The sequence below is a fragment of the Eubalaena glacialis genome, chromosome 1 (genome assembly GCF_028564815.1).
Source record: "Eubalaena glacialis isolate mEubGla1 chromosome 1, mEubGla1.1.hap2.+ XY, whole genome shotgun sequence".
Classification (NCBI taxonomy): Eukaryota; Metazoa; Chordata; class Mammalia; order Artiodactyla; family Balaenidae; genus Eubalaena; species Eubalaena glacialis.
Window position 1 is genome coordinate 135,536,249 of NC_083716.1, and position 13,830 is coordinate 135,550,078.

Sequence of the window (13,830 nt, forward strand, 5' to 3'; positions counted from 1 at the left end):
ATAGAGTAGGTCCTGTAGATCACTTCTTTTGTTTATGGAAGAGTATCTGTGCGAATTTCAACCTCCTGGTTTATGCATCACCCCACCCCACCTTTCTCCTTTAGCAGACATAACTGTGTTTTTTAAATGTGTGACTCTGTTCTGTTTTGTAATTCAGTTCATGTGTAGCGATATTTACATTCCCTCTATAAGTGATATCTTATGATAAGTGTCTTTTTCTGTGTGACCTATTTCACGTAGAATCATCGTACGTAAATCCACTCATTATGCTGCTACTAGGCTTATGACATTGATTTCATGGCTGAGTGATATTCCATTGTAAATAAGTACCACAACATCTTTATCCAGTTTTCTCTTTCCTGGGATATTTAAGGTGTACCGAAGTGGAGGTTTTTGTAAACAGAGCAGCCTTAAAATTTGGGGTGCCTGTGTCCTGACGATTTTTGGTTTTCCCACGATATACGACCATGAGTGCAAGTGCCTTATGCTCTGTAGCTCTGTTTTTTACATATTTTAGGAAACACCATACACTTCTCCGGAGTGGCCCTTGAAAATTACATCACTCCTATCAGCGTAACAAGGCTCCCATTTCTCCATGGCCTGTCCTGCATTTCTGGTTTTTACACTTTTTGCAGCATGGCCCTTTTGACCGATGGGAAGTGAGACTTCTTTGTAGTGCTGATTTGCATTTCCCGCTTGCTTGGTTGGCGAAAAAGGGCGTATGCGTTTTTTCCTGAATATATTCAGGAAAAAACGCATACGCCCTTTTTGGCCAAGGGCATCATTGTCAACGTTTTGCCGCTTTTCATGTGCTTTAAAGGCGAGTCGAATCTACCTCCTGATATCCGTTTCCTGCAATTGTGCCTTGCTTTCAAATCCTCTTCGTTTCCTTCCCTCAATATATTTGTGGACGAGAGTTATCATTTATAATTCTGCAGCTTTGTGAATTGCAGTGCCCTGAGCTCCATTTGTCAACTCGCTTTTTTGGGAGCTGGCCGCAAAAGCGCAGGATTGCTTCAGGCCCTATTCTGGTTCCGGGGGGCAGGCTGAGCCTGTGCTTCATTCTTCTTCCTGATGGGGAAGTAGAGTGACCTGTGCCTGTCCCAACACCTAGAGCTAGTCTCTCATTGGTTCCCCGTCTCCCTGTTCATCGTCAGGACAAATTGCAACCTGTACGAAACAAACAGGAGGTTCAAGGTGCTGATTCTCCAAGTAGGGAGATTGTTAGTAAAGCGGCTGTAATGGCGAACCCGAACACAAGGAGAGGAGAAATGAGGTGCGTTTTAGAAACCTTTCCCGATCACACGGTGTACCATCTTCTGGGTTTCCAATGCACGTTTTCGATGTAGGAAGATGCCCTTGAATCTGGAGATTTGGGACCCTTGGGGTGGGTAGCACGCGGTATTACTTTAAAGGGGCTGCGTTTGCTCATCCAACCTCACCAATCCTCTCAACCCCAAGAGTGTCCAGCCTTATGTCTCATCCAGCTGTGGGTCTAGATATGGTCAATGCAGGTTGCATCAGAGCCCCTGAATGGATTTTGTAAGAATGTCTCTCTTTTTCACTGTCTTTGGTTTATGAGTTTTTTTTTAAGTAATTTATTTTGATAATGGGGTTTAGCTGCTTTTCCCTGCTATGTTTATGCCGCTTGACACCCTCTTGATTCACTTCCAGAGAGATATCAATACATAGGTTTTAAGATTCTTGCTAGTCAGATATACTCTTGTGCGATGAATAGCGGGTGTTGAGTTCATTTCACTGAGCAGGGAGGAGGTCTTGTGTGTTACATATTTGGCTTACGGAACGGTATCTGAGGTAATTTCAAACCCTTGTTTTATGCATCACCCTTCCTCACCTTTCCCGTTAAGCAGCCATAATGTGTATTCTAAATGTGTGACTCTGTTCTGTTTTGTAATTCAGTTCAAGTGTAGCGATTTTGACATGCCCTCTATAAGTGATATCTTAGGATAAGAGTCTTTTTCTGTGTGACATATTTCACTTAGAATCCTCGTCCCTAAATCCACTCATCATGCTGCTACTAGCCTTGTGACATTGATTTCATGGCTGAGTGATATTCCATTGTGCCTAAGTACCACAACTTCTTTATCCATTTTTCTCTTTCCTGGGATACTTAAGGTGTACCTAAGTGGAGGTTCTTGTACACAAAGCAGCCCTAAACTTTGGGGTGACTGTGTCTTGTTGATTTTTAGTTTTCCCAATTTATACGCCCATGAGGGGAAGTGCCCAATGCTCTGTAAGCTGTGTTTATTACATGTTTTAGGACACACCGTACACTTCTCCAGAGTGGCTGTTGGCAATTGACATCCCACCCATCAGCCTAGCAAGGCTCCCATGTCTCCATGGCCTGTCCTGCATTTCTGGTTTTTACTCTTTTTGCAGCGTGGCCCTTTTGACCGATGACAAGCGAGACTTCTTTGTAGTGCTGATTTGCACTTCCGGCTTGCTTGGTTGGCCAAAAAGGGCGTGTGCGTTTTTTCCTGAATATATTCAGGAAAAAACGCACACGCCCTTTTTGGCCAAGGGCATCATTGTCAACGTTTTGCTGCTTTTCATGTGCTTTAAAGGCGAGTCGAATCTACCTCCTGAAATCTGTTTCCTGCAATTCTGCCTTGCTTTCAAATCCTCTTCGTTGCCTTCCCTCAATATATTTGTGAACGAGAGTTATCATTGATAACTCTGCAGGTTTGTGAATTGCAGTGGCCCTGAGCTCCATTTGTCAACTCGCTTTTTTGGGAGCTGGCCGCAAAAGCGCAGGATTGCTTCAGGCCCTATTCTGGTTCCGGGGGGCAGGCTGAGCCTGTGCTTCATTCTTCTTCCTGATGGGGAAATAGAGTGACCTGTGCCTGTCCCAACACCTAGAGCTAGTCTCTCATTGGTTGGCCCTCTTCCCGTTCATCCTCAGGACAAATTGCAACCTGTACGAAACAAACAGGAGGTTCAAGGTGCTGATTCTCCAAGTAGGGAGATTGTTAGTAAAGCGGCTGGAATGGCGAACCCGAGCACAAGGAGAGGAGAAATGAGGTGCGTTTTAGAAACCTTTCCCGATCACACGGTGTACCATCTTCTGGGTTATCCATGCACGTTTTCAATGTAGGAAGATGCCCTTGAACTTGGAGATTTGGGACCCATGGGGTGGGTACCCCGTGGTATTACTTTAAAGGGTCTGCGTTTGCTCACCCAACCTCACCAATCCTCTCAGCCCCAAGAGTGTCCAGCCTTATGTCTCATCCAGAAGTGGGTCTAGATATGGTCAATCCAGGTTGCATCAGAGCCCCCGAACGGATTTTGTAAGAATTTCTCTCTCTTTCACTGTCTTTGTTTTATGGCGTTCATTTTAAGTAATTTATTTTGATAATGGGGTTGAGCTGCTTTTCCCTGCTGTGTTTATGCCGCTTTACACCCTCTTGATTCAAGTCCAGAGAGATATCAATACATAGGTTTTAAGATTCTTGCTAGTCAGATATATTCTTGTGCGGTGAATAGGGGGTGTTGAGTCCACTTCCCTGAGCAGGGAGGAGGTCTTGTCTGTTACATATTTGGCTTATGGAACGGTATGTGAGCTAATTTCAAACCCTTGTTTTATGCATCACCCCACCTCACATTTCCCGTTAAGCAGCCATAGTGTGTCTTCTAAATGTGTGACTCTGTTCTGTTTTGTAATTCAGTTCAAGTGTAACGATTTTGACATGCCCTCTATAAGTGATATCTTAGGATAACTGTCTTTTTCTGTGTGACTTATTTCACTTAGAATCCTCGTTCCTAAATCCACTCATCATGCTGCTACTAGCCTTATGACATTGATTTCATGGCTGAGTGATATTCCATTGTGCCTAAGTACCACAACTTCTTTATCCATTTTTCTCTTTCCTGGCATGTTTAAGGTGTACCTAAGTGGAGGTTCTTGTACACAGAGCAGCCCGAAACTTTGGGGTGCCTGTGTCTTTTTGATTTTTAGTTTTCCCAATTTATACGCCCATGAGTGGAAGTGCCCTATGCTCTGTAAACTGTGTTTATTACATGTTTCAGGACACACCGTACACTTCTCCAGAGTGGCTGTTGGCAATTGGCATCCCGCCCATCAGCGTAGCAAGGCACCCATGTCTCCATCGCCTGTCCTGCATTTCTGGTTTTTACACTTTTTGCAGCATGGCCCTTTTGACCAATGGGAAGCGAGACTTCTTTGTAGTGCTGATTTGCACTTCCGGCTTGCTTGGTTGGCCAAAAAGGGCGTATGCGTTTTTTCCTGAATATATTCAGGAAAAAACGCATAGGCCCTTTTTGGCCAAGGGCATCATTGTCAACGTTTTGCCGCTTTTCATGTGCTTTAAAGGCGAGTCGAATCTACCTCCTGAAATCTGTTTCCTGCAATTCTGCCTTGCTTTCAAAACCTCTTCGTTTCCTCCCCTCAATATATTTGTGGACGAGAGTTATCATTTATAACTCTGCAGCTTTGTGAATTGCAGTGGCCCTGAGCTCCATTTGTCAACTCGCTTTTTTGGGAGCTGGCCGCAAAAGCGCAGGATTGCTTCAGGCCCTATTCTGGTTCCGGGGGGCAGGCTGAGCCTGTTCTTCATTCTTCTTCCTGATGGGGAAATAGAGTGACCTGTGCCTGTCCCAACACCTAGAGCTAGTCTCTCATTGGTTCCCCGTCTTCCCGTTCATCCTCAGGACAAATTGCAACCTGTACGAAACAAACAGGAGGTTCAAGGTGCTGATTCTCCAAGTAGGGAGATTGTTAGTAAAGCGGCTGGAATGGCCAACCTGAGCACAAGTAGAGGAGAAATGAGGTGCGTTTTAGAAACCTTTCCCGATCACACGGTGTACCATCTTCTGGGTTTCTCGTGCACGTTTTCGATGTAGGAAGATGCCCTTGAATCTGGAGATTTGAGACCCCTGGGGTGGGTAGCACGCGGTATTACTTTAAAGGGGCTGCGTTTGCTCATCCAACCTCACCAATCCTCTCAACCCCAAGAGTGTCCAGCCTTATGTCTCATCCAGCTGTGGGTCTAGATATGGTCAATGCAGGTTGCATCAGAGCCCCTGAATGGATTTTGTAAGAATGTCTCTCTTTTTCACTGTCTTTGGTTTATGAGGTTTTTTTTAAGTAATTTATTTTGATAATGGGGTTTAGCTGCTTTTCCCTGCTATGTTTATGCCGCTTGACACCCTCTTGATTCACTTCCAGAGAGATATCAATACATAGGTTTTAAGATTCTTGCTAGTCAGATATACTCTTGTGCGATGAATAGCGGGTGTTGAGTTCATTTCACTGAGCAGGGAGGAGGTCTTGTGTGTTACATATTTGGCTTATGGAACGGTATGTGAGCTAATTTCAAACCCTTGTTTTATGCATCACCCTTCCTCACCTTTCCCGTCAAGCAGCCATAGTGTGTCTTCTCAATTTGTGACTCTGTTCTGTTTTGTAATTCAGTTCAAGTGTAGCGATTTTGACATGCCCTCTATTAGTGATATCTTAGGATAAGTGTCTTTTTCTGTGTGACTTATTTCACTTAGAATCCTCGTCCCTAAATCCACTCATCATGCTGCTACTAGCCTTATGACATTGATTTCATGGCTGAGTGATATTCCATTGTGCCTAAGTACCACAACTTCTTTATCCATTTTTCTCTTTCCTGGGATATGTCAGGTGTACCGAAGTGGAGGTTCTTGTACACAGAGCAGCCCTAAACTTTGGGGTGCCTGTGTCTTGTTGATTTTTAGTTTTCCCAATTTATACACCCATGAGTGGAAGTGCCCTATGCTCTGTAAGCAGTGTTTATTACATGTTTCAGGACACACCGTACACTTCTCCAGAGTGGCTGTTGGCAATTGACATCCCGCCCATCAACGTAGCAAGGCTCCCATGTCTCCACGGCTTGTCCTGCATTTCTGGTTTTTACACTTTTTGCAGCATGGCCCTTTTGACCGATGGCAAGCGAGACTTCTTTGTTTTGCTGATTTGCACTTCCGGCTTGCTTGGTTTGCCAAAAAGGGCCTATGCGTTTTTTCCTGAATATATTCAGGAAAAAACGCATAGGCCCTTTTTGGCCAAGGGCATCATTGTCAACGTTTTGCCGCTTTTCATGTGCTTTAAAGGCGAGTCGAATCTACCTCCTGAAATCTGTTTCCTGCAATTCTGCCTTGCTTTCAAATCCTCTTCGCTGACTGCCCACAATATATTTGTGGACGAGAGTTATCATTTATAACTCTGCCGGTTTGTGAATTGCAGTGGCCCTGAGCTCCATTTGTCAACTCGCTTTTTTGGGAGCTGGCCGCAAAAGCGCAAGATTGCTTCAGGCCCTATTCTGGTTCTGGGGGGCAGGCTGAGCCTGTGCTTCATTCTTCTTCCTGATGGGGAAATAGAGTGACCTGTGCCTGTCCCAACACCTAGAGCTAGTCTCTCATTGGTTCCCCATCTTCCCGTTCATCCTCAGGAGAAATTGCAACCTGTATGAAACAAACAGGAGTTTCAAGGTGCTGATTCTCCAAGTAGGGAGATTGTTAGTAAAGCGGCTGGAATGGCCAACCCGAGCACAAGGAGAGGAGAAATGAGGTGCGTTTTAGAAACCTTTCCCGATCACACGGTGTAACATCTTCTGGGTTTCCCATGCATGTTTTCGATGTAGGAAGATGCCCTTGAACCTGGAGATTTGGGACCCATGGTGTGGGTACCGTGCGGTGTTACTTTAAAGGGTCTGCGTTTGTTCACCCAACCTCACCAATCCTCTCAGCCCCAAGAGTGTCCAGCCTTATGTCTCATCCAGCTGTGGGTCTAGATATGGTCAATCCAGATTGCATCAGAGCCCCCGAACGGATTTTGTAAGAATTTCTCTCTCTTTCACTGTCTTTGTTTTATGAGGTTTTTTTTAAGTAATTTATTTTGATTATGGGGTTGAGCTGCTTTTCCCTGCTGTGTTTATGCCGCTTTACACCCTCTTGATTCAACTCCAGAGAGATATCAATACATAGGTTTTAAGATTCTTGCTAGTCAGATATATTCTTGTGCGGTGAATAGGGGGTGTTGAGTCCACTTCCCTGAGCAGGGAGGAGGTCTTGTCTGTTACATATTTGGCTTATGGAACGGTATGGGAGCTAAATTCAAACCCTTGTTTTATGCATCACCCCACCTCACCTTTCCCGTTAAGCAGCCATAGTGTGTCTTCTCAATATGTGACTCTCTTCTGTTTTGTAATTCAGTTCAAGTGTAGCGATTTTGACATGCCCTCGATAAGTGATATCTTAGGATAAGTGTCTTTTTCTGTGTGACTTATCTCACTTAGAATCCTCATCCCTAAATCCACTCATCATGCTGCTACTAGCCTTATGACATTGATTTCATGGCTGAGTGATATTCCATTATGCCTAAGTACCACAACTTCTTTATCCATTTTTCTCTTTCCTGGCATGTTCAAGGGGTACCTAAGTGGAGGTTCTTGTACACAGAGCAGCCCTAAACTTTGGGGTGCCTGTGTCTTGTTGATTTTTAGTTTTCCCAATTTATACGCCCATGAGTGGAAGTGCCCTATGCTCTGTAAGCTGTGTTTATTACATGTTTCAGGACACACCGTACACTTCTCCAGAGTGGCTGTTGGCAATTGACATCCCGCCCATCAGCGTAGCAAGGCTCCCATGTCTCCACGGCCTGTCCTGCATTTCTGGTTTTTACACTTTTTGCAGCATGGCCCTTTTGACCGATGGCTAGCGAGACTTCTTTGTAGTGCTGATTTGCACTTCCGGCTTGCTTGGTTGGCGAAAAAGGGCCTATGCGTTTTTTCCTGAATATATTCAGGAAAAAACGCATAGGCCCTTTTTGGCCAAGGGCATCATTGTCAATGTTTTGCCGCTTTTCATGTGCTTTAAAGGCGAGTCGAATCTACCTCCTGAAATCTGTTTCCTGCAATTCTGCCTTGCTTTCAAATCCTCTTCGCTGCCTGCCCTCAATATATTTGTGGACGAGAGTTTTCATTTATAACTCTGCCGGTTTGTGAATTGCAGTGGCCCTGAGCTCCATTTGTCAACTCGATTTTTTGGGAGCTGGCCGCAAAAGCGCAAGATTGCTTCAGGCCCTATTCTGGTTCTGGGGGGCAGGCTGAGCCTGTGCTTCATTCTTCTTCCTGATGGGGAAATAGAGTGACCTGTGCCTGTCCCAACACCTAGAGCTAGTGTCTCATTGGTTCCCCATCTTCCCGTTCATCCTCAGCAGAAATTGCAACCTATACGAAACAAACAGGAGTTTCAAGGTGCTGATTCTCCAAGTAGGGAGATTGTTAGTAAAGGGGCTGGAATGGCGAACCCGAGCACAAGGAGAGGAGAAATGAGGTGCGTTTTAGAAACCTTTCCCGATCACACGGTGTACCATCTTCTGGGTTTCCCATGCATGTTTTCGATGTAGGAAGATGCCCTTGAACCTGGAGATTTGGGACCCATGGTGTGGGTACCGTGCGGTGTTACTTTAAAGGGTCTGCGTTTGTTCACCCAACCTCACCAATCCTCTCAGCCCCAAGAGTGTCCAGCCTTATGTCTCATCCAGCTGTGGGTCTAGATATGGTCAATCCAGATTGCATCACAGCCCCCGAACGGATTTTGTAAGAATTTCTCTCTCTTTCACTGTCTTCGTTTTATGGAATTCATTTTAAGTAATTTATTTTGATAATGGGGTTGAGCTGCTTTTCCCTGCTGTGTTTATGCCGCTTTACACCCTCTTGATTCAACTCCAGAGAGATATCAATACATAGGTTTTAAGATTCTTGCTAGTCAGATATATTCTTGTGCGGTGAATAGGGGGTGTTGAGTCCAGTTGACTGAGCAGGGAGGAGGTCTTGTCTGTTACATATTTGGCTTATGGAACGGTATGTGAGCTAATTTCAAACCCTTGTTTTATGCATCACCCCACCTCACCTTTCTCGTTACGCAGCCATAGTGTGTCTTCTAAATGTGTGACTCTGTTCTGTTTTCTAATTCAGTGCAAGTGTAACGATTTTGACATGCCCTCTATAAGTGATATCTTAGGATAAGTGTCTTTTTCTGTGTGACTTATTTCACTTAGAATCCTCGTCCCTAAATCCACTCATCATGCTGCTACTAGCCTTATGACATTGATTTCATGGCTGAGTGATATTCCATTGTGCCTAAGTACCACAACTTCTTTATCCATTTTTCTCTTTCCTGGGATGTTTAAGGTGTACTGAAGTGGAGGTTCTTGTACACAGAGCAGCCCTAATCGTTGGGGTGCCTGTGTCTTGTTGATTTTTAGTTTTCCCAATTTATACGCCCATGAGTGGAAGTGCCCTATGCTCTGTAAGCTGTGTTTATTACATGTTTCAGGACACACCGTACACTTCTCCAGAGTGGCTGTTGGCAATTGACATCCCGCCCATCAGCGTAGCAAGGCTCCCATGTCTCCATGGCCTGTCCTGCATTTCTGGTTTTTACACTTTTTGCAGCATGTCCCTTTTGACCGATGGCAAGCGAGACTTCTTTGTAGTGCTGATTTGCACTTCCGGCTTGCTTGGTTGGCCAAAAAGGGCGTATGCGTTTTTTCCTGAATATATTCAGGAAAAAACGCATACGCCCTTTTTGGCCAAGGGCATCATTGTCAACGTTTTGCCGCTTTTCATGTGCTTTAAAGGCGAGTCGAATCTACCTCCTGAAATCTGTTTCCTGCAATTCTGCCTTGCTTTCAAATCCTCTTCGTTGCCTTCCCTCAATATATTTGTGGACGAGAGTTATCATTGATAACTCTGCAGGTTTGTGAATTGCAGTGGCCCTGAGCTCCATTTGTCAACTCGCTTTTTTGGGAGCTGGCCGCAAAAGCGCAGGATTGCTTCAGGCCCTATTCTGGTTCCGGGGGGCAGGCTGAGCCTGTGCTTCATTCTTCTTCCTGATGGGGAAATAGACTGACCTCTGCCTGTCCCAACACCTAGAGCTAGTCTCTCATTGGTTCCCCGTCTTCCCGTTCATCCTCAGGACAAATTGCAACCTGTACGAAACAAACAGGAGGTTCAAGGTGCTGATTCTCCAAGTAGGGAGATTGTTAGTAAAGCCGCTGCAATGACGAACCAGAGAACAAGGAGAGGAGAAATGAGGTGCGTTTTAGAAACCTTTCCCGATCACACGGTGTACCATCTTCTGGGTTTCCCAGGCATGTTTTCGATGTAGGGAGATGCCCTTGAACCTGGAGATTTGGGACCCATGGGGTGGGTACCGCGCAGTATTACTTTAAAGCGTCTGCGTTTGCTCACCCAACCTCACCAATTCTCTCAGCCCCAAGAGTGTCCAGCCTTATGTCTCATCCAGCTATGGGTCTAGATATGGTCAATCCAGGTTGCATCAGAGCCCCTGATCGAATTTTGTACTAATTTCTCTCTCTTTCACTGTCTTTGGTTTATGGGTTTTTTTTTTAAAGTAATTTATTTTGATAATGGGGTTGAGCTGCTTTTCCCTGCTGTGTTTATGCCGCTTTACACCCTCTTGATTCAACTCCAGAGAGATATCAATACATAGGTTTTAAGATTCTTGCTACTCAGATATATTCTTGTGCGGTGAATAGGGGGTGTTGAGTCCAGTTCACTGAGTAGGCAGGAGGTCTTGTCTGTTACATATTTGGCTTATGGAACGGTATGTGAGCTAAATTCAAACCCTTGTTTTATGCATCACCCCACCTCACCTTTCCCGTTAAGCAGCCATAGTGTGTCTTCTAAATATGTGACTCTCTTCTGTTTTGTAATTCAGTTGAAGTGTAGCGATTTTGACATGCCCTCGATAAGTGATATCTTAGGATAAGTGTCTTTTTTTGTGTGACTTATTTCACTTAGAATCCTCATCCCTAAATCCACTCATCATGCTGCTACTAGCCTTATGACATTGATTTCATGGCTGAGTGATATTCCATTATGCCTAAGTACCACAACTTCTTTATCCATTTTTCTCTTTCCTGGCATGTTTAAGGTGTACCTAAGTGGAGGTTCTTGTACACAGAGCAGCCCTAAACTTTGGGGTGCCTGTGTCTTGTTGATTTTTAGTTTTCCCAATTTATACGCCCATGAGTGGAAGTGCCCTATGCTCTGTAAGCTGTGTTTATTACATGTTTCAGGACACACCGTACACTTCTCCAGAGTGGCTGTTGGCAATTGACATCCCGCCCATCAGCGTAGCAAGGCTCCCATGTCTCCATGGCCTGTCCTGCATTTCTGGTTTTTACACTTTTTGCAGCATGGCCCTTTTGACCGATGGCAAGCGAGACTTCTTTGTAGTGCTGATTTGCACTTCCGGCTTGCTTGGTTGGCCAAAAAGGGCGTATGCGTTTCTTCCTGAATATATTCAGGAAAAAACGCATAGGCCCTTTTTGGCCAAGGGCATCATTGTCAACGTTTTGCCGCTTTTCATGTGCTTTAAAGGCGAGTCGAATCTACCTCCTGAAATCTGTTTCCTGCAATTCTGCCTTGCTTTCAAATCCTCTTCGCTGCCTGCCCTCAATATATTTGTGGAGGAGAGTTATCATTTATAACTCTGCAGGTTTGTGAATTGCAGTGGCCCTGAGCTCCATTTGTCAACTCGCTTTTTTGGGAGCTGGCCGCAAAAGCGCAGGATTGCTTCAGGCCCTATTCTGGTTCCGGGGGGCAGGCTGAGCCAGTGCTTCATTTTTCTTCCTGATGGGGAAATAGCTTGACCTGTGCCTGTCCCAACACCTAGAGCTAGTCTCTCATTGGTTCGCCCTCTTCCCGTTCATCCTCAGGACAAATTGCAACCTGTACGAAACAAACAGGAGGTTCAAGGTGCTGATTCTCCAAGTAGGGAGATTGTTAGTAAAGCGGCTGGAATGGCGAACCCAAGCACAAGGAGAGGAGAAATGAGGTGCGTTTTAGAAACCTTTCCCGATCACACGGTGTACCATCTTCTGGGTTTCCCATGCACGTTTTCAATGTAGGAAGATGCCCTTGAACCTGGAGATTTGGGACCCATGGGGTGGGTACCCCGTGGTATTACTTTAAAGCGTCTGCGTTTGCTCACCCAACCTCACCAATCCTCTCAGCCCCAATAGTGTCCAGCCTTATGTCTCATCCAGCTGTGGGTCTAGATATGGTCAGTCCAGGTTGCATCAGAGCCCCCGAACGGATTTTGTAAGAATTTCTCTTTCTTTCACTGTCTTTGTTTTATGGCGTTCATTTTAAGTAATTTATTTTGATAATGGGGTTGAGCTGCTTTTCCCTGCTGTGTTTATGCCGCTTTACACCCTCTTGATTCAACTCCAGAGAGATATGAATACATAGGTTTTTTTTTTTTTTTTTAAACATCTTTATTGAAGTATAATTGCTTTACAATGGTGTGCTAGCTTCTGCTTTACAACAAAGTGAATCAGTTACACATATACATATGTTGCCATATCTCTTCCCTCTTGCATCTCCCTCCCTCCCACCCTCCCTATCCCACCCCTCTAGGTGGTCACAAAGCACCGAGCTGATCTCCCTGTGCTATGCGGCTGCTTCCCACTAGTTATCTATTTTACATTTGGTAGTGTATATATGTCCATGACACTCTCTCACCCTGTCACATCTCACCCCTCCCCCTCCCCATATCCTCAAGTCCATTCTCTAGTAGGTCTGTGTCTTTATTCCCATCTTGCCACTAGGTTCTTCATGACCTCTTTTTTTTTCCCTTAGATTCCATATATATGTGTTAGCATACTGTATTTGTTTTTCTCTTTCTGACTTACTTCACTCTGTATGACAGACTCTAACTCCATCCACCTCATTACAAACACCTCCATTTCATTTCTTTTTATGGCTGAGTAATATTCCATTGTATATATGTGCCACATCTTCTTTATCCATTCATCCGATGATGGACACCTAGGTTGCTTCCATGTCCTGGCTATTGTAAACAGAGCTGCAATGAATATTTTGGTACATGACTCTTTCTGAATTATGGTTTTCTCAGGGTATATGCCCAGTAGTGGGATTGCTGGGTCATATGGTAGTTCTATTTTTAGTTTTTTAAGGAACCTCCATACTGTTCTCCATAGTGGCTGTATCAATTTACATTCCCACCAACAGTGCAAGAGTGTTCCCTTTTCTCCACACCCTCTCCAGCATTTATTGTTTCTAGATTTTTTGATGATGGCCATTCTGACCGGTGTGAGATGATACCTCATTGTAGTTTTGATTTGCATTTCTCTAATGATTAATGATGTTGAGCATTCTTTCATGTGTCTGTTGGCAATCTGTATCTCTTCTTCGGAGAAATGTCTATTTAGGTCTTCTGCCCATTTTTGGATTGGGTTGTTTGTTTTTTTGTTATTGAGCTGCATGAGCTGCTTGTAAATCTTGGAGATTAATCCTTTGTCCGTTGCTTCATTTGCAAATATTTTCTCCCATTCTGAGTGTTGTCTTTTGGTCTTGTTTATGGTTTCCTTTGCTGTGCAAAAGCTTTTAAGTTTCATTAGGTCCCATTTGTTTATTTGTGTTTTTATTTCCATTTCTCTAGGACCTGGGTCAAAAAGGATCTTGCTGTGACTTATGTCATACAGTGTTCTGCCTATGTTTTCCTCTAAGAGTTTGATAGTGTCTGGCCTTACACTTAGGTCTTTAATCCATTTTGAGTTTATTTTTGTGTATGGTGTTAGGGAGTGTTCTAATTTCATACTTTTACATGTACCTGTCCAATTTTCCCAGCACCACTTATTGAAGAGGCTGTCTTTTCTCCACTGTATATGCTTGCCTCCTTTATCAAAGATAAGGTGACCATATGTGCGTGGGCTTATCTCTGGGCTTTCTATCCTGTTCCATTGATCTATATTTCTGTTTTTGTGCC